Below are 22,567 nucleotides of genomic sequence, written 5' to 3' on the forward strand. Positions count from 1 at the left end.
GATTCAAGGAGCCGGAGATCGCGGAGCCGTTGCGAAGATCGCGGAAGCAGCCCATTATAAGAAGAGATCGATGCATACGAAAGGGGACACGTTGAAAACCCTAGAGAGAGCCACACACACATCGACCTTGTTTTCACCTAGCTTTAAGTATTTTCTCTTATCGATCTCGCTTGTAACTTTCGATCTTATTTCATTCATTGTATTCAATCTTATTCATCAATAAAATTCATCTTTGCCTACTGGAAACTGATTACATCGTTGTGTTCCAAAAGATATCGTTGCCTACATCATTTTATCTTCCCTAGATTAAACTCTCGATCACTATCAAATACTTAGTGTAGATTTTAGGATCTACATTTTGGCGCCGACTGTGGGGAAGATAAACGAAAAACATCTTTGCTAAGAAACCGATCTAAGTTTCCTAAGCGCAACTATGGATCCTAATCAAACCATCGGAACCAGACCATCAAGAGTCAACGACGTCGATCCTATTGGACCTGAGAACTGAAACCTTACCCACAGGACCAACGGGACGACCGGAGTAACCCAGACGCAACGAATCCCTCCAATCGGAACCTCGAACCAGGACCGACCGTCAGGCCTCGATCGGTCCTCGCCACCAGATCGAACCTCGATCCCCGACCGAACCGGAGCTCGAGTCTGGAATCGTCCTGGAGAAAGGCAGGCCGCCGAAAGACCGAACAAATGACCCTACTTCTAGGGAAAACAATCGAACTACGTTATGACTTGATCCCTCGCCGAGGGTACGTAGGCAACTCACGACATGAGTTCAGTCACCCACCAACTGCAAAGCTCAAAAGATGCATGCCGCAACATCGACCTCGAATAGAAAGTCAAGCTACCATTTTTATCCCAAATTTGTAATATACCGACATTTGATATCTTAATGAAATCCAATTTTTTCTATGCTTCGCACTTCGAGCTCATTCGATATCATATATCCGTTCAACGCAATCCCTCAAATACTTATAACGGTTGGCTACAGACCAAGACCTTTATCAAGTCTTCGGAAACAACCAGCCCCGCCAACCAACGCGGCAAAACTCGTTAACAAAATCTTTTGTTACATCAAACATACGTCGATAAGAGTATCTACGAAAAATCGACCCCCGGCCTCAAAAGACCGGCCCACCTAAGAATAAAAATAATAAACAATAGCTCAAGGACTCGCAGTCCTGTTTTTTTATTAAAAAGAATATTGCGATAAAAACAGAAGAAGCTCTTCGAAAATCCCTTCGGGATAGATGGTCGTCGGAAGCAACTCGGCTTCAGAGTCGTCATCTTCTGAAGGATCGCCCTCTACTGCGCGAGCTCTCAAGGTAATCGAATCAACGGGCACCACCCCGCTCTGTCCGTCTCTCGCACACTCCGTCGCGTCCCTCACGACGACGTTCTCGCTCCCTTCCCTCGCAAGCCGTGTAGCATCTGCGACCAAAAGTCTCTGGGAGCGAGACAAATCAACTGTGTCCATCATCGCCTCGTGATGAGTCGACTCGAGACCCCCGATACAACCTCCGCCAGAACTCCTTGCCAGAGCTGATGCCGCCGTAACCGATTTCCCCTTTTGCTGCCTCGATAACCCCTGAGCCGACGACATGATAGAACAAGGCGGCAAAGAACGCGTCGAGTGAAGACTACAACACTTAGAGAGATAAAAGAAGGAGAGAGAGAAAGTACCTTTGATCGCGGAAGAAACTTGAAGAAATGAGAAGGGATCTGCGTATTTATAAGGAAAAGAGAAGGGGGGAACTCGAGGCATCATTATTAGGTCTATTCGGGCCTAGGTGGGCCTCGAAATTCTCCCTAAAAATCCAGCGGACCCTCGCGACGTTTCGACTTCTCGGTGCATTTAAAAGAAAAAAAAAAGGGGGGGGGGAATTCGAGGTGTCGTCATTAAGCCTAAACGGGCCTAAATGGGCCTTGAAACTCTCCCAAATGTCCAGCGGACCCTCGCGACGGTTCGGCTTCTCGTCTAAATCGGACGTTGGTCATCTTAAAATCAGGATAAACCAACGGTTAATCTAGATATGTCAGTCGGGATCTGAATATCCGCGACTAATCGGCCTCGAGTGGAAATATTCCAGAACCCTTCCTGTGACACAACGACCAAAAGAAGAGATAAAAGCCTCTACTGCTCGCTTCCGAGAGAACGACGCTGTGCGACTCATCGACCAACCGCTCCAACCTTCCTATTCCCTCAAACCTTCAAACCTTAGAATCCATCACGAGCTGGAAATCACTTCGCTCACTAATGGACTGGGGGGACTTACTGTAGAGGATGGATTTGACCATCCCACAAGGCCCGAGGAATAGGAAGGCCTGGCCCAGATTAGGAAGAGCGACGGCTCGATCGGTCGGCTCAAGAGTCAGGTCTCTCGGCTTGACCCTTGAGTACTTTTAGTTGATCATCATCGACTGAAGTACGTTCGGCTCAGCGGCTGCTCGGACGCCTACGGGCTTCTCGGCCCAGCAGAGGAGGCCCACCAAGGTGGCGTAAATTAGGTCAAGGACGAGGCATCAGGACGTCTATATAAGGGAAAGGGGAGACAACGAGAAAAGGATCCGAAATCACTGACTAACACTTGGCGGCTAGATTAGGGTTTTCACCTTTGCTTCATCTCGCCGTTAGTTGCTTCCTTTCTGTCGCACTCTCTTCTTTTCCCTTGTAACCGACCGAACGTATATCTCCGACCATTAATAAGACGTCTTTGTTTAAACCCACATCTTATTTATTACCGTTTTCCGATCAAACAGTAACTGATTACCACTCTCGTCTTACTCGAACCTCTTTGATCGAAGGCAAATAAATTTCGATCCAGAAGAGACGCGACGGCTTGCTTCCATTGACAAGCTTTCTCGTTCTACTGCTGTGTTCTTCCGAGGCGAGAGAGACACTGAGCAGAAAATCTATCCTTCTCCAAAAGTATTACACTAGCTGTGAATTCAATCGCTCTCTTATAAGCTATTTGTTTGTATCTCTGCACTATTTAGAGACTGAAAACAGAGTCAAAATCAATTCTATGAGAAATTAGGATTCTTTCTTCTTTGCTATGATAAGTTCTTGGTGTCCAGAACAGTTCAAATTTTAAATTCATAAAAGGGATTTGATTTACTTGTGAGAACAGTTTCTAGAGATTGTAGTTATATATATTAAAGTTTGTTGCTATCGGTTAAGCTAGATCAGCTCCCAACCTAAAACCAATTGGTGATAAGTGGAGTGATCCATCTATCTTATATTTTACTAATGATCCTTTCCAATACCCGATGTGAGACTTTTGTCCCTAATACGCCTCCTCGAGATGATGGCTCTTTGAGCGTCAATCTCGGAATGTTTTGACAAGGATCGATGGGCCGACTTTGGGCTGGATCGGATTGGATTGTTTGGATTGGGCTCTGATACCATGTTAAGCTAGATGGGCTTCCAACCTAAAACCAATTGTTGGTGATAACTGGAGTGACCCATCTATCTTATATATTACTAATGATCCTTTCCAATATCCGATGTCGGACTTCTGTCTCTAATAACTTTGGACTGGATCGATAATGGATCGGGTTGGATTGTTTGGATCGGGCTCTGATACCATATATATATATTAGTAATGATCCCTTCCAATACCTGACGTGGGACTCCTATCCCTAATACTATGTTCTAAGAGCTGAAGGATTGAAATTATTTGACATTGAGGAAGAAGTTTGGCTGGTATTGATTTGGGCTAATAGATATACCAGGTTTGGGTTATTAATTTTTGGTTTATGAAACAAAATCACATTTAACCGGATCATTTATTGGTTTCAAGCCGGATTAACAAATATATCGGTTTAATTTAGGTATAGTAAACAGCTGTAATCAATTTTTGTGGACTTATAGGTTTTGAACTTTATTTCCATGGAGAAATAACTATTTAACAATCGTTATGTTATATAGATAAATAAATCTACAATTTATAATTCGGGAATATATAGAACGCGGTAATAGTTTGGGATACATTTGGTATTATACGATAGTTCTCGTGGGAATATATAGATCTACAATTGTACCCTTAATTAATTTTTGATTTTTTTTTGTCATCAACAATACAGACTCATACTGACTCTGTAAACCAAACCGAGTGATCTGTAAACAAAGACATTTGATTAATTTTGTATATATATCATTTTGTATATTATTTGTATTTATTAATTATTTTATAAAACGTATTGGCAAATTTTTATATGTAATAAAATTGATTAATGAATTAACAATAGTAATTTTGTTTATTTTATATGGTTTAAGTTTTTTTTTTCACCGAACACCTATTCCGTTACTCGAATTTGAGATGATATAGTTTAAGTTTATTATAAAAAAATTATTTATTTTATATTTATTATAAAAATTATTTCAATTATTAATATTTATGGACATTATTTATTCAAAATAATTTCTGGTAAATATTTATCTCTTTATAAAACATAATTTGTCTATTTTTGTAAGGTTAAATGGATTTTCATTTTAAAATTTCCTGATGTAGATATGAAAATAAATTTTCTGAATATTTTTTGAAAGTATAAACATACTAGGCAATTATTTAAAACTTTAATATTAAGAGTATAGCTTGATCCGCGCATATATTTATTTTTATTTTTTAAAAGTATATATTTGTCTTATATAAATATAAATATATATTTTTAAATTTAATATGCATTAAATAATTTTTAGCATTTTAAACAAAATATTTTTATAATTAATAATTTTATTTTATTTTTGATCCATCAATTGTATCAACTATATTTTAAAAATATGACCCGTGTGTTCGTGCGAATGTGTTTTTGATGGATCAAAATTTAAATGTAAAATAAAATTGTTATCTATAATTATATTTTATTTATACGATATAAATTTCAATATATCATTTACATTTTGTGTTTTATATTATGTATTTTGTAACATTTTCTTGTTTTTCACATAGTTAATTATACCAAAATTAAAAATAACCAACCCATAATAATGTACATCTTTTTTCATTTTTTAAATTGATTAAATATTATTTAATGTTTAGGTAGATTATAGGAAGTATTTCTGAAACAAATGACACTAATTTATTTTATTTAAATTTAGGAAAATGCATAAATAAAACAGAAAAGACAAGCATTAAAATAGGTAGTATAATAATTAGTCAGTAGCATGGAAATATAAATAAGTTTGAAAACTAAGAAAAAATTTTAAATGGTACTTTTCTTTTAATAATATAGATTTGTATATTATTTTTGTAATTAGTAATTATTTTATAAAAAAATTTGGCAAATTTGTATATGTAATTTTGTTTGCTTTATATTGTTTAAGTTTTTTTTTTTCAACGAACACCTATTCTATTACTCGAATTTGAGATGATATTGTTTAATTTTATTATAAAATTTTATTTATTTTATATTTATTATAAAAATTAAGTCAATTATTAAAATTTATGGACATTATTTATTCAAAACAATTTCTGGTAAATATTTATCTGTTTATAAAACATAGTTTGTCTATTTTTGTATGGTTAAATGGATTTTCATTTTTAACTTTCCTGATATAGTAATTAAAATAAATTTTCTGAATATTTTTTGAAAGTATAAACATACTAGGCAATTATTTAAAACTTTAACATTAAGACTAGAGCTTGACCCGCGCATCCGTGCAAATATTTATTTTTATTTTTAAAAGTATATATTTGTCTTATATAAATGTAAATATATATTTTTAAATTTTATCTGTATTAAATAATTTTTAGCATTTTTAAACAAAATATTTTTACAGTTAATAATTTTTTTTTGAGATCCGTTAATTGTATCTTCTATATTTTAAAAATATGATCCGTGTGTTCGTGCGAATGTGTTTTTTATGGATCAAAATTTTAATGACAAATAAAGTTGTTATCTATAATTATATTTTATTTATAAGATATAAATTTTAATATATCATTTACATTTTGTGTTTTATATTATGCATTTTGTAACATGTTCTTGTTTTTTCGACATAGTTAATTATACAAAAATTAAAAATAACCAACCCATAATAATGTACATCTTTTTTTCATTTTTTGCATTGATTAAATATAATTTAATGTTTTGGTAGATTATAAGAAGTATTTCTGAAATAAATGACACTTTATTTATTGTATTTCAATTTAGAAAAAGACAAGCATTAAAATAGGTTGTTTAATAATTAGTTAGTGGCATGAAAATGTAAATAAGTTAGAAAACTAATGGGCAATATTAAATGGTACTTCTCTTTTAATAATATAGATTTGTATATTATTTTTTTATTTAGTAATTATTTTATAAAAAAATTTGGCAAATTTTTATATGTAATAAAATTGATTAATGAATTAACAATAGTAATTTTGTTTGTTTTATATTGTTTAAGTTTTTTTTCAGCGAATTACTCGAATTTGAGATGGTATTGTTTAAGTTTATTATAAAAGTTTATTTATTTTATATTTATTGTAACAATTATGTCAATTATTAATATTTATGGACATGATTTCTGGTAAATATTTATCTGTTTATAAAACATAATTTTTCTATTTTTGTATGGTTAAATGAGTTTTTATTTTAAAATTTCCTGTTGTTGATATTAAAATAATTTTTTTGAAAGTATAAACATACTAGGGAATTATTTAAAAGGTTTATTTAAAACTTTAATATTAAGACTAGAGCTTGACTCGCGCATCCGCGCAAGTATTTATTTTTATTTTTTAAAAGTATATATTTTTCTTATATAAATGTAAATATTTTTTTTTTAATTTTATCTGTATTAAATAATTTTTAGCATTTTTAAACAAAATATTTTTATAATTAATAGTTTTCTTTTATTTTTTGATCCGTCAATTGTATCATCTATATTTTATAAATATGACCCGTGTGTTCGTGCGAATGTTTTTTTTATGGATCAAAAATTTAATGTAAAATAAAGTTGTTAACTATAATTATATTTTATTTATACGATATAAATTCAATGTATCATTTAATTTTGTATTTTATATCATGTATTTTATAACATTTCTTGCTTTTTCGACATTGTTAATTATACTAAAATTAAAAATAACCAACCCATAATAATGTATATCTTTTTACATTTTTTGCATTGATTAAATATAATTTAATGTTTAGGTAGATTATAGGAAGTATTTCTGAAATAAATGACACTTAATTTATTGAACTTTAATTTTGGAAAATGCATAAATAAAATAGAAAAAGACAAGCATTAAAATATGTAGTTTAATAATTAGTCAGTGTCATGGAAGTGTAAATAAGTTTGAAAACTAAGGGGCAATTTTAAATGATACTTCTATATCAATAATATAGATTTGTATATTATTTTTTGTATTTAGTAATTATTTTATAAAAAAAATTGGCAAAACTTTATATGTAATAAAATTGATTAATGAATTAACAATTGTAATTTTGTTTGTTTTATATTGTCTAAATTGTTTTCAGCGAACACCTATTCTATTACTCGAATTTGAGATGATATTGTTTAAGTTTATTATAAAAAGTTATTTATTTTATATTTATTATAAAAATGATTTCAATTATTAATATTTATGGACATTATTTATTCAAATATATTTCTTGTAAATATTTATCTGTTTATAAAACATAATTTGTCTATTTTTGTATGGTATTTGGTTATGGACACTATAAACAATATTTACAAGACTTGTTTAATCAGTTTTACACAACTTGTTAGCAGACTAATAGTCGCTACTGAAGGATTCCTAAGCTACCCAGTTTATGTCTCTTTGTCGCCTACTACGTCAGCCTCTGACTCAAAACGACACCAAAAACTCCTCCAAGGGATTTTCACTCTTCCTCTATAATAATCACCTTCGAGAGTTTTGTTGATTCCTCATCGACCCCTTGATATTTTATAGTGATCCCCACATTTCCAAAACCCTTGTCCAAGGAACAATGGATATAGACAACTTTCATATTAATAAGTATAACTTCGTTTTCTCAAATTATATTTATTCCTTTTCTCCAAAGCATAATTTTGATCCCCAAATTTATTTACTTGCTTTATCTCCACGGTATAAACTTGCTACTCAAGTTTAACTCAGTCCAGCTCAGAATCTTGCATCCACGTGGTCTCCACCATTCCACATGCTTCCTGGAACACTGTTTGACGCCACATGCGTCAACGACTATGTCAGCGACTTCGTCAAGGAATAAACCATCTGTTTATCCTTCTCCAGCTCGGCATCTGGCATCCACATGGTACTTCCACTCTGCATGCCTTATGTATTAATTACTGATGTGATCATGTATCAGTGACTGTGTCACCAACTTTGTCAATGCAGACTATTGACATTTACAAGCTCTGGGTTGCATTTTCAGTCTCTCCTTTTAGCTTTGTGTGCCGATCAAGCACAACTTCCTTCTAGTTCAACAACTATTTTTCCAAACTCGAAACTTCCGTCATGTATGCACAAATACTCTTTATAGATAAAAGACTCAATTGCAATGTTTAAGTATTTATAGATAACTGACCGTGACTTTTTTTGTTTGTCCAGGTGGATTCTTCTTCTTCTTATGATCAGAACGATGAAATGCTTGACGGGAGATTCTAGGAGAAGAAGCTTCAGAACCTTGTCTTGCTGGAAAGATAAGAAAGGAAACTAAAAGATCAAGCTCTGCTCTTCCACCAAAACCAACGAAATTAATTGCTCATGGAGTACATGTATGGCAATTCTTTATCCAAAAAGAAGATGATTCTACAAAAAAAAGCAATTGTTGTTTCTGTGAATTTTCAGAAGCTGAAAGTAAAACTTAAAACACGTATTGTTCGTGTTCTCCAAGTGAAAGAGCTTAATGTATTTTCATTCCATTTTGTGTTTGATTCAGCTTGAGTTGCAATATGTGTTTGTTCGAGACTTTTAGATGCAAGTTGTTTTCTCTTCTCTGTTATGATTGTAAACTTGTGATGTGATCATCTTTGATTACTAAGTTTAAGAACAACGTAAGTTTGAAATGATTGTGTTGTAATATGTTTGAAATTGAATATCGTCTGAAACTTTGAACAATGAGTACACTGATTTCTACATGTTTTTCCTTGACAAGGATTTTCTTAAATATATTAAATAATGTTACAAAGGAAACTGTTGAGAGAACCACCTACTCAGCGGACTGCAAGCTACACCCGTCCAACATTGAAGAAGTGGAGCACGAGACGGGTTAAGAGTAGACAGAGCACGTGCTCTGTTTTTTAACGACGTAGATAATTTTGCCGATGAGCCTTTCAGAAGAACGTGATGTTCCTTGGTGAAATCTTTAAACATTTAATTTTAGTATCTATTAAATCACTTTTTTCTCTTTGCACCAAAATAGTGACGACAAGTGAAACTACAATCTATATGCTTACATCCTATTTCATTTGAGCGAAATGTTTGTATTCTCATGGAAAGATTCTGCCAAAAATAATGAAACGCTGAAATTAACAAAGCTCAAAGTTTACTTTCTCGAACCAATAAAAATATTTAATTTTATTAAAACAAGTAGTTCTAAACAATAAAAAAAATATTGCAATAGAAAAATAAAATTAATTGAAAAGTACATCTAAAGTATTAATAAAACTTATAAGAACAATAATTCAGTGTCTAATTATTTTAAATATATAAATCAACAACATATAATTTTTAAGTCATATAATATCTATTTTCAGTATTATTAGCATGTGCACTCTAATAATTTAAATTTCACTTTAAAATTTATATTTTGTGAAAATGGATAGATATGTATTATATATATATATTTCAAAATTGATATAATAGATTAAATTAAACTAAAACTTATATAAGAAGTACGCCCGGAAAAAACACTGGTAATTAATATTTTGAAGTATATAAATTGTGTTTTATAAATTTAATTACCCATTTGAATTTCGGTTTGGCTCAATTTTGATCTTTTGGTTCCAGAAATTTAGGAATTGTTTAGTTATTTGTGAATAACGGGTTCGATTTCAATTTACTCAGTTTAGTTTCGATTCGATTTTCTGTTTTTCATTTATATACCCAAACCCTAGACTACGAACCGAAATGCTGAAAGGGAAGAATATAAAAAACAATTTAGACGAGGCAAGGAGTTCCCTAAAACGGACATGAAATCGTATTAGGTGACATGATTGCCATATTTTATATATTTGAATATATGAGATTTCATATGCCCATCCTTAAAACCAATTAACATACAAGGCCTAAGTTGGCGTAGTAGGCTAAGCTCTCAACTAATCCTTTCACATATATTTCAGTCCTGATATACCAGTCCTGTTCTTTCAATGTTAACATTGTTGCATCATACGCACTAACCATAATACCACATATAAGAATCTGACCACCGAGTGCAGATCGCCACTTTTCTAATGTCAAAAATAATAAGACTACATATTAGAACGAGTCAGCACATTTTCGGTGATGAATAACCACACTAATTTGTTTATTTAACCTATGTCATTAAGAATTTAATGTATACAACTAGATTTTGACCTAAGCTTAAGCTTGGAAAGTGCAGGTTGGTTTTCGAAATTAAATAAATTCTTATTAAATGCATTTCTATATACGAGAGTGTATAGGTTTGTGCACATTTATCCGGAACCACAAACCGAACCCTACCAAATTGAAAAAAAAACAAAACCATAAGTGAATTAAATTTCATAAATAACGGAGTATATCATATCTCTGGAACACAAAAAATTGAAACCAAACCGAGAACCAAATGTGTTCTTAAATTTTAAAAATACAAATCAGATACTTACAAATATTAATTATTTTTAATTTCTAAATAACTAAATATCTTAAAATAATATTTATAAACCAAATTACCCAAATATTTTTTATTCAAAATATTACAAATTATTTGAATTATCTGATATTTTTATACAAACAACCCAAATTACCCAATATTTAAACTGAAAACCCCAAATTATCCGATATTTTATCTATAAATCTCTAGTTACCCGAAAAACCCGAATCGAACTGGAACTGAATTGGACCCATTTTTTTTTTTGAATATTAGCTGATTCTCAACTTTGCTACCAAACCAAAATAATCCAACTGAAACCAAACCTTTTCTAAATATCTGAACGGTTTCTAAATTTCTAGAGCCAAAACACCAAAAACCAAAACATCTGAACCAAGACCAACTACAGAGGACTAATAGTGAATATACATTTAAATAGTGTGAAGAAAGCATTCTATTTTTACAAATTATTTATCTACTTTTAGTGTGGTTTAAGCAGTGTCTTTAAATCCTATTCAGATTGTTGGCGAACCATGGCCGTTTATAATTTGGACTAGCTTATGTTCTTCAAGAAATTGCATAGTCTGGGATTCGAACCCCAGACCTGGGTGCTTCCACCGCCAAATATATGTGATGATCTATTTTCCTTTAAGCTTTTTAATAGTGGTTTAGAGATTAAAAACCTTCTTGTTGCATACAACACATCCCCATTAATATCATCCCCAATCTTTAGCAATCGCATAGATTGTACAAATGTCTTTACATTGTTCAATCTACATAGAAAATATAAGTTTAATGGAAAACATAAATGAATAAAGTTAGTTATACAAACCACAATTTATGCACTAGATTGTAACGACCCGGTTATTAAGAAAAAAAATGGTCGGTTTGGTTTGTTCTAATTTTATTTTAATTTCACCTAAACCATTGGTCTGAATTTAATTAATTAGCCTTTAAACCAAACCCTTGTGTTGTCGTTGGTTAGTGGCATATATATAATTATATGTATTCTCTTCCTTAGCCGTCTCCATCTCGGGCTTGCGTGGAGATTATGTTTGTGCCGTCACCACAAAACGATCATATAATGTGCTGCGTATGAGGGAAGCTTCATCACACCAGCAATGGAGCATCGCAATCGGAGCTGTGACGTATAGCCGCCGTTGTCAAAGATCCTTCGCCTCTCCCTTATGGTCGCCGTGCATCAGATTCGAGAGGCTTAGATGTGGAGAAGAGACGCACGTACACGGAGTCACCACGTAACGTCCGGCGCTGATCACCACCGTCAATCACCGTAGACCCACCGCCGGGATGTCACTTTATTTCCTTGTCACACCGGAGCCACCATGTATGGTTTGAGACATAGACTTGTCGTTAAGGATCAACCACCATTTTATTATGGGCGTCATGCTATTGATCCGAGAAGCATAAGACGTGAGGAGAAAAAGAGTTAAGACGGAGCCACCGTCTCATCACCGCTGATCACCGATCCGCACTGTCATGCGTTGTTAGTCACCGTAAATGGAGCCCACGTCGCCAAAGTGTGAGATCCTTTAACGTGATACCAAGCCGTAATAGCTAAGTGACCTTTTCTCTATTCCTTGTGCGGCAAGCTACCTTTGTAGCATAAAACCTAATCGTAACTTGTGCATGGTGTAATCTTATGATTTAGGTAAGACATAGTCAACAAGTAATCCATGATAAAATTTGGTAACGACTTGTTAGGCGAGGATATCCGTTTTCCAATTCATTTCCGATATTGGCTAAGGTGAGGGTCTATTCCGTAAATCCCGTACCAGTGTAGAATTCTCTCTATCGTAGTTTAGATTTCGAATCATGATCCGTCTGTTTGTATTGAGTCTGTTTGAGTCTTGATTGTTAGTCAGTTCATTCATTGTAAACTGGAACTAGGGGTCTAGAGGATTCAACCGTTGATTTGATTGTTTGATGTTAAGAGATGCGATATATATATGTATGTATGTATACATAGTTATGAGTAGGGACTATGTGAGAGGGCGGGGGTCCAGAGATGTCTGGACTAGCGACGCAGCTTTGGTGGACGGGGGCTCAGAGACGTCTGGGCTAGCGACGCAGATTGTGTGGGGCGTGGGTGCAGAGACGTTTGCATTCGACGCAACTTTGGAGGGCGGGGGTACAGAGACAGACTGTACTAGTGACGCAGCGTATGTATATATATATATATCCGTATGAGGAGATGCGGGGTGTATGGACTAGCTATATGCTATCATCGCATTGTTTGTGTCGTGTGATGCTTTAGACATCTTGTTTGCTCATGTTAGAGCTAAACTTCCATAGTGGGAGTTCTATTTACTCAAGTCAGTGGTTTGCGTGTTTAGCACCCCATACCTCACGGAGTAACTCCCCTGTTACTCACCCCTCCTTTCCTTCCCCTTTCAGATGAGACTGACGAGCAGGAGTGATTGCTATCGGGCTGGTGCTTTGGGAGTTTTATTTCTGTCTTTTTTAGACTTGCGGATTTTATGCTTTTATCGATATTTTCGGGATTTGTTATGTTATTTGGATTTATGGCTATATATTGGATTTACGACTTTGGAGTTGACTTTTGAGAAGTAATAAATGAAGATTTCAGATTTTTTTATTTATTTAAGTTATTTTGGAAAAATACGGGTGTTACGATTTGGTATCAGAGCGGGGTTACGTCCCGGCTCTGACCCGGGATGGCGATTTGTTGGGACGTGGTTTCGACTCGGTTTTGACTCGGTTTTAATTCGGTTTAATCGATTTTAAAAGATTTTTGAATCTAGGGATTTGGGAGTTTTAAAGAAAGAAAAATACAGCATCTTTCCGTTCAGTAACTTCTAACCCAAGTGTCTTTTATTGACGATGAGTTTATCATCGTCATCCGCTCTCAAGTTAACAGGGCTTCAGCCAGATGTTCGAGAGATGGATGATGTCACAGTTTGATAGATTGCTCAGGTGTGTATCAGTTTCGTCTGTCGTGTTCGGAGATTGTCCGCATGTGGATATGTGATGTTGTTGCCACCACCCAAACTTCAAGTCATCGCTTCACGAGTTTTTGTTATTGGAGATTATGTGGTATGAGATGTGAACCATGGGGTTGCATGTGTTATTCGTGTGTATGAGTATATTTACTGCCTTGGAGGCATGGTTATTTTGTAAACTCGTGGGGATCGCTTTTGGATTGGGGTGCGACAACTTGCGTTGTGTGATATTGGAGTAATGCTTGGTATGTTTTCCAGTTTTTGGCAGTGTTGATCATTTCAGAGATGTGTCAGTTTGGACAGCTGACATAGAAACGTTGGGAGCTATTTATATTGATTGCGGTGTACCAGTTATGCTTGGAGGGCCGATTGGTTCAGAGACTCGTCAGAGATGGAGTTGTGTTTTGCGATATCAGTTTTGGGATGGACTGGTTATCACGACATCGAGTACTGTTGGATTGCCTGAGGGCAAGAGTTCATATTTCTGGAGCAGAGCAGATTTTATTTGCATACATGCTACATGCAGAGGAGTTATTGGATATGGGGAGTAAATGAATTTTGGTGATCATTTCGATGGTCAACATGAGTTGCAGGATCTTCTAGTTATCTCAGAGTATGGAGATGTATTTGAGGCCTTTGAAGGTGTCGTCACCAGCCAGAAGAGATGTTCTTACGATCAAGTTAGAGTCAGGGACAGCACCGGTTTCACGAGTTCTATACCGATTAGCGCTGGCAGAGATGGCTGAGCTGAAAGAAAATATGGAAGATTCATCAGACAAGAGATTTATCAGGCCGAGTAATTCGCCGTGGGGAGCACCAGTGTTGTTTGTAAAGAAAAAAAAATGATGAGAGTTTTCAGGCTTTGTATCGACGACATAGACTTGAACATGGTAACCATCATATTGACGAGTTGTTGAATTAGTGATATCTTGCATATTTACATTGTTTTATCCATTTATTCATGTGCATTTTCATCATATAGATTATGATTTAGCCATGTCTAGGTTGCATTTTGCATACATATGTCTCTATTAGGTATTGGAGTACCACATGAAGTTCTTGGAGATATTTGGGTGCGTTTGGAGCTCAAAAGAGGTGATTAAGGTGATCATTAGACGAGCAATGCATGGGAGCGACTTACCGAAGCGACGCCATGAACTCACTCGCCATTTAAGCTTCGGAGCGACCTCCTAGAGCGACAAAGCGAAGTCGCTCCAGCTCCTAGAGCGACCTCACCACGGCGACACCCAGAGGTCGCTCGGGTTGTGTCGATTTGAGAGCAACGAACAAGCCGGGAGCGACCTCCTAGAGGAACACCCTAAGGTCGCTCGCGTCTATGGTTTCTAAGCAAGCCGGGAGCGACGTCTTCAGAGCGACACAGCCAGGTTGCTCACGAGGAGACGACCCGGGAGCGACGTCTTCGGAGCGACACATCCAGGTCGCTCGCGAAGAAACGACACGGGAGCGACCTCTCGCAGCGACGTGCCGAGGTTGCTCCGCGTCTATTTGTTTGGCTGAATTCATGTTTTCTCAAGGGCCTTTTGGTCATTTCATTATGCACGTTTTTACTTTTCAAAAACCTATGTTTTAAGTACCTTTGGTAGCCACCAGAGGTGGATTATCTCTTTTCTTGAGAACAACTAGTAAAACTTCTTTTGATTCAGATTTCATTGCTTTCATCTTGTGTTCTTGTTGATTTCTGATCTATTCCTCTACATGATTAATCTGAAATCCAATATGAGTTTAAGAGGAATCATGGAGATTAGTGAGTAATCACCTTTTGAATTCATAGGTTAGGGAGATCAAAGGTGATTATGTTAGTTCTAGGATGTTTTAGTGTAGATCATTCTTGTTCCTTGCTAGTAGAGTATTCATAATGCATCTTCTGAGTTGGCCACTCAAAAGTTGATCAATAGGCATTTCCCACCCAAAAGGTATTTGATGAAATGCCTGAGACAACTCTCCTAGGCTTTTAGTATACTTTGCCAAAGACATTTGTTGTTAAAGGTGCTAAGATAGCTAATAGACTTGTTAGTAATGATTGCTTTCACATTATTCAACCAAAGACATTTGATGTTTGAGATATGTTAGCAAATGAGCATTCATCTAGACATAGAGTTTTCTTAGAATTGTGTCTAAGCTTAAGGTCGATAGTTTGATTGATCATTTGCCATCCTTAGTTCGATACTTGATCACCCAAGGTCTATTCCCTATGCCCATGAGTTCTCTTTTTCCTTAGTCAAGAAAGTATCATTTTGTAATTGTTTTCTAGTATTTGTAGTAGTTTAAAACCCATCTAAATCATTGGTTGCACTTAGATTAAGTGAGTACTTGCATTCTCGGTGCTTTGATATCCCTCAGAACTGGTTCGACAATCATTTATACTACAACATTTGTCTTAGGAGCCTTGAAAACTCCAAACATCAAATTTGCGCCGTTGCCAAATTCTGAGTAGATTTGAACATTGAGATTTAGTCACTTACTTGAGACTAAGTCATTTTTATTTTCTTTTGTTGCTGATTCTCCTTCTTCACTTCCCTTTCATCTACATGTGTATGAACTTGCGGAGCAGGGGTCCATCAAACCTAGTTCCAAGAACAGCAGACATTGAGCCTTAGAGAGAGAGTGTGCTAGAAAGAGAAGAGACGAAGAGCAACATGCTCACTTGCAGAGATTGGATACTGATATGGGAGACATACCTCAAAATGATGCGAACGCCAATGGAGCTAACAACGTTCCACCACAGCGAGCAGCTCGACCCATTGGCACTTATGACCGCCCCAACATTCATGGTCATCGATTGGGAATCTGAGCACCCGCCGTGGCAGCCAACAACTTTGAGATCAAATCAGGACTCCTCAACGTGATCGAGAACAACAAGTATCATGGCTTGGCTCTAGAAGACCCATTTGATCACTTGGACAAGTTCGACAGCTACTGTGGGTTATCAAAAACCAATGGTGTGTCCGAAGATACCTTAAAGCACGTCAGTGGGAGAAGTCTCTACCCAGCGACTCTATCACCACTTGGGATGACTGCAAGAAAGCATTCTTGGAGAAGTTCTTCTCTACTTCACGAACTGCTAAGCTGAGAAATGAGATTTCCAGCTTTCAACAGAAGAACTTGGAAGGCTTCAGTGAAGCCTGAGAGAGATTCAAGGGCTACCAAGCTCAATGCCCACACCATGGTTTCTCTAAGGAGAGCTTGCTGAGCACATTCTACCGTGGTGCTCTTCCTAAGTACAGGGCCAGACTGGATACAGCTAGCAATGGGTTCTTCTTGGGGAGAACTGAGGAAGATGCAGAGGAGCTGGTTGACAACATGGTAAAGAGTGATGCAGTCTACAGTGGAGACCACGACAGAGGCAGTCGAACAGATGATAAGCAGACGAGGAAGGAGTTGAAAGCTCTACAGGATAAGATAGACATCCTCATTGCTGATAAAGCCACCCAAGAGCAGCTGCACTTTGTTGGTAACCCAAGCCAAGAGACACCACCTGTTGTCCATGAGGTTGAGGATTTGGAAGGTCAGGAAGAGCTGTTTTTCATCAACAACAATGGTAGCTGGTACAAAAAAGAGCCTAACTTTCAGTAAAACAACAACCAACAGAAATCCTATCCCAACAACCAACAGAGTGGTTATCCGCCTAGAAACAACCAGCAAGGCAGCTATCAGCCTCAGCAAAACCCCTTGTCTGGTTCCTCTACTCCTCAAGAGAGCCGCACTGATACCTTACTGAAACAAATCTTGGAGTCTCAGACTAGAAGTGAGAAGCATGTTGGTTATGAGTTGAAGAACCTTCATTCCAAGATTGATGGGAGCTACAATGAGTTCAACAACAAATTCTCACATCTTGCTTCTACAGTCAAGAATTTAGAGAATCAGTTTGCTTCCATGAACACTCACCAGAATCGCCAGCAAGGATCTCTACTTGGAAAATCTGACCAAAACCCCAAGGAGTCTAAAGCCATCACCCTTAGGAGTGGTAAGGAGTTACCTCAGAAAGCTCTCACCAAGGATGCTGAGAAACAAGGTGAGGGGGTTGCCATCAACATAGATGATGAAGTGGTGATTGTTGATGAGAAAATCAATGAAGAAATCTTGGAGAAGATTGTGGAAGCAAAAGGTAAAGGAAAGGTTGGGGAAGAGAAGAAAACAGTGAAAGATGGTGAGGTTGTTGCTCCAGCAAGTGAGAATTCTTTTGTTCCTCCTCCCTATGAACCCAAACTACCATTCCCTGGTAGATTCAAGAGGCAGCTGCTAGAGAAGTACAAAGCTCTATTTGAGAAGCAAATGAGTGAAGCTCAGGTCGCAATGCCTATCATCGATGCTTTCATGTTGATTCCTCAATACAACAGGTTCTTGAAAGATGTTGTAGCTGCAAAGAAGAAGGAGATGGAAGGCATGATGATTCTTACCCATGAGTGCAGTGCCATCATTCAGAGGCTTGATGTTCCAGAGAAGTTAGAGGATCCAGGATGCTTCACACTACCTTGTGCTCTTGGACCTTATGTATTTGAGAAATGTCTCTGCGATTTGGGAGCTAGTGTCAGCTTGATGCCTTTGTCTATTGCAAAGAAGCTTGGATTCACTCAGTACAAGAAGTGTAGACTCTCTCTGGTGTTAGCTGATCGTTCAGTGAAGTACCCTGTGGGCATCTTAGAGGACCTCCCTGTGAAGATTGGAAGGTATGAGATACCTACAGATTTTGTGGTGCTTGAGATGGGTGAGGAGGCTCAAGACCCATTGATTCTTGGAAGGCCATTCTTAGCTACAGCAGGAGCAATTGTTAATGTGAAAGAGTGCACGATTGATCTCCATTTGGGTAAAGGGCATGTTCTCCACTTTGACATCAAGGGGAAAATGAAGAAACCAAATGTGTTCGGACAAGCCTTCTACATTGAAGAGATGGGCACTCCTGCTGATGAGCACCTTGAAGAGTTACCACCTGAGGACGACGAGGAGGGAGCATCTCCCTCTACTCATTCCCCATTAAAGGTAACCCACCACACTCCCTTGTATATACCAGTTCATATTTTGCACTTTAGTTGTCGTTTGGATATCTCTCTCTCACTCACACAGAGACTGTGTGATTTAAGTGTGGGGGAGGTACCAAGTATTTGATCATGTTTGCTTTGATGTTGTTTCATTGAGTCATGCATTGCATACCTATTTGCATATAAAAAAAAAATCATTTAGTTTGCATCATTTGCATTTCTAGGAGAGTCTAGAGCATATATGTTGCATTCACTTGCATTGGGAGGAGCAATGATTTTAAATGCCTTGCAAAGAACACTACTTTGCACCTGAGTAGCTTATGCACCTCTCAAAAAGACTTGTATGATTCGAGCCTTGAAAACTCTTCCTGAAACTTGTTGATTGCTCAAACTCAACCTTTGAAGCCAACTACAACCTTGTTTGAACTGAACAAACTTAATGCTTCTTGCTTATGGTCCCTTGTGTATTGAGTCATGGATATACACACTTGAGTTGTCACATCCTTCGTGCCAATCTTTTTGACAAACTCGAGTGGTACACCATTCCCACAGCCCTTTCCTCCTTTTAAGCCTTCATTGATTGATGAGTGAGGCTTTTTTCGAAAAGTCTTACATGCACATAATGTTGAGAGTATCGGGAACGACAATGCTTGATCTTCATTCTTGCTAGATTAGGCACATTATTGTCTAGCCATAGGATGGGGGTGAGTGTTGTAAATTTTGATTTGGGAGTATGAGAAAGTTGAAGGAAAAGAGTGAACTCTTGTGCTTAATTGACTAGTCTTTATGGGATGAGTAGAGAAACTTCTAGCTCAATTTGTGAAAAGTCTTGGCCCAAAAAAAAAAAAAAAAAAAAAAGGGCTAGCAAAATTAGTATGAGCTAAGAGGTGTTCAAAAAGTGTAAGAAATCCCTTGTAAAAAAAAAAGAAAGAGTTTTATGTTGGGAAATGCTTTTGGAGTCCTTGGGTGAGAGATGTGAGTTGAGTTTGGAATGGGGAAATGAATGTGTATCATATATGTTTGGGAAAAGGGTAGAACAATGGGGATTGAGCATTGTATGCATGAGTTGATCCCTTTCTTTGATATATTATGTGCAATGTCAAGGCTACTTGTCTTGAGAGTATACCACCTTAAATATCATATATGTTGAACCCCTTGACTCACTTGATTAAAAAGCCTCCCCTTACCCAAATGATTTGGACCAATTGACCATTTGCAAGATTTCACTTGATATTATGCTTAATGAACTTGAGAGTTGGCTGATTTGCATGTGTGAATGCATGATGATGAGTGTAAGGATGAAAAGAGTTGAGATAGGCCTAGAGAAGCTAGAGTATAATAAGAGAGAGTGTACTAATGCTGAATTTAGATGTTGATTTTAGTGCTTTGTGTGTTTCTTTTGGCTATGAGCTCTCACCTTCAAACCTCTCTCCCTATGAGTTCTAGAAAGTTCACTTGAGGACAAGTAAAAGAATAAGTTTGGGGGAGTTGATATCTTGCATATTTACATTGTTTTATCCATTTATTCATGTGCATTTTCATCATATAGATTAGGATTTAGCCATGTCTAGGTTGCATTTTGCATACATATGTCTCTATTAGGTATTGGAGTACCACATGGAGTTCTTGGAGATATTTAGGTGCGTTTGGAGCTCAAAAGAGGTGATTAAGGTGATCATTGGATGAGCAATGCATGGGAGCGACCTACCGGAGCGACACCATGAACTCGCTCGCCATTTACGCTTCGGAGCGACCTCCTAGAGCGACAAGGCGAAGTCGCTCCAGCTCCTAGAGCGACCTCACCACGGCGACACCCAGAGGTCGCTCGGGTTGTGTCGATTTGAGAGCGACGAACAAGCCGGGAGCGACCTCCTAGAGCGACACCCTACGGTCGCTCGCGTCTATGGTTTCTGAGCAAGCCGGGAGCGACGTCTTCAGAGCGACACAGCCAGGTCGCTCGCGAGGAGACGACCCGGGAGCGACGTCTTCGGAGCGACACAGCCAGGTCGCTCGCGAAGAAATGACACAGGAGCGACCTCTCGCAGCGACGTGCCGAGGTCGCTCCGCGTCTATTTGTTTGGCCGAATTCATGTTTTCTCAAGGGCCTTTTGGTCATTTCATTATGCACGTTTTTACTTTTCAAAAACCTATGTTTTAAGTACCTTTGGTAGCCACCAAAGGTGGATTATCTCTTTTCTGGAGAACAACTAGTAAAACTTCTTTTGATTCAGATTTCATTGCTTTCATCTTATGTTCTTGTTGATTTCTGATCTATTCCTCTACATGATTAATCTGAAATCCAATATGGGTTTAAGAGGAATCATGGAGATTAGTGAGTAATCACCTTTTGAATTCATGGGTTAGGGAGATCAAGGGTAATTAGGTTAGTTCTAGGATGTTTTAGTGTAGATCATTCTTGTTCCTTGCTAGTAGAGTATTCATAATGCATCTTCTGAGTTGGCCACTCAAAAGTTGATCAATAGGCATTTTCCACCCAAAAGGTGTTTGATGAAATGCCTGAGACAACTCTCCTAGGCTTTTAGTATACTTTGCCAAAGACATTTGTTGTTAAAGGTGCTAAGATAGCTAATAGACTTGTTAGTAATGATTGCTTTCACATTATTCAACCAAAGACATTTGATGTTTGAGATATGTTAGCAAATGAGCATTCATCTAGACATAGAGTTTGCTTAGAATTGTGTCTAGGCTTAAGGTCGATAGTTTGATTGATCATTTGCCATCCTTAGTTCGATACTTGATCACCCAAGGTCTAATCCCTATGCCCATGAGTTCTCTTTTCCCTTAGTCAAGAAAGTATCATTCTGTAATTGCTTTCTAGTATTAGTAGTAGTTTAAAACCCATCTAAATCATTGGTTGCACTTAGATTAAGTGAGTACTTGCATTCTCGGTGCTTTGATATCCCTCAGAACTGGTTCGACAATCATTTATACTACAATATTTGTCTTAGGAGCCTTGAAAACTCCAAACATCAATTAGCTGCATGGAAGTTCACGGTTCTCAAAGGTTGTCTTGGCATCAGGACATCATCAGATTGCTATAGTTGAGGAGTATGTACGGAATCTTGGTTTTCCGTATACGTTATGGATATTATGAGTTTTGGTGATATCATTTTGGATCGACGAATGCACCGATAGCATTTGAGAAGCTTATGAATAATGTCTTTCGCGAACACTTGGACAAGTGCGCGATTGTACTCAACGACGACCCCATTGAGTTATTCTTGGAGTAGAGGGAGCATGATGAGCGTTTATGGATTGTGTATTGATGCATGAGGATCAGGTAATTCCATATACATTGCATCAGTTGAGACCTCACGAGACCCACTACCCTATTCATGATTCGTAGTGGCTGCAGTGGTATTTGCGTTATAGTTTTGGAGATTGTAATTGTACAGGAAGGAAGTTCAGATTCTCTGGGATCATTGGAGTTTGAAATCTATCTTCATTCATTAAAACTTGTACTTGGACAGTGCAGTTGGATTGAGTTGGTAGCAGGATACTGTTTGGATATTGCATACCATCTGGTAAAGACAACCAGGTGACAAATGCCTTGGGTAGGAACATGAGCGACGTATCAGGAACCAAAGAGGTTCATGAGTTTACTGGGACATTTGCTAGTATCAGATTGTGTGCCAATACTGTCGATGGAGAGACAGATGGCCTTGGGACTTTGGAGCAGGCAGTTTTGCTGTGGAGGATACGCCAAGCGCACGTAAGCGTTATGGCTTTGTAAGACGATCGAGATTGGGAATATTGGATATCATAAGTGTTGAGCGGGATGTACCTATACCA

The 22,567-nt window shown here is 37.1% G+C and overlaps 1 non-coding gene across 1 annotated transcript; it reads right to left on the reverse strand.

Moving 5' to 3' along the window:
- Nucleotides 1-16,841: 16,841 nt before the first annotated feature.
- Nucleotides 16,842-16,948, reverse strand: LOC125589302. The gene has a single exon (XR_007325490.1). It is a non-coding gene; the product is annotated as a small nucleolar RNA R71 (small nucleolar RNA).
- Nucleotides 16,949-22,567: the final 5,619 nt, after the last annotated feature.

This window comes from Brassica napus, chromosome C6, assembly GCF_020379485.1.
Source record: "Brassica napus cultivar Da-Ae chromosome C6, Da-Ae, whole genome shotgun sequence".
NCBI classification, from domain to species: Eukaryota; Viridiplantae; Streptophyta; class Magnoliopsida; order Brassicales; family Brassicaceae; genus Brassica; species Brassica napus.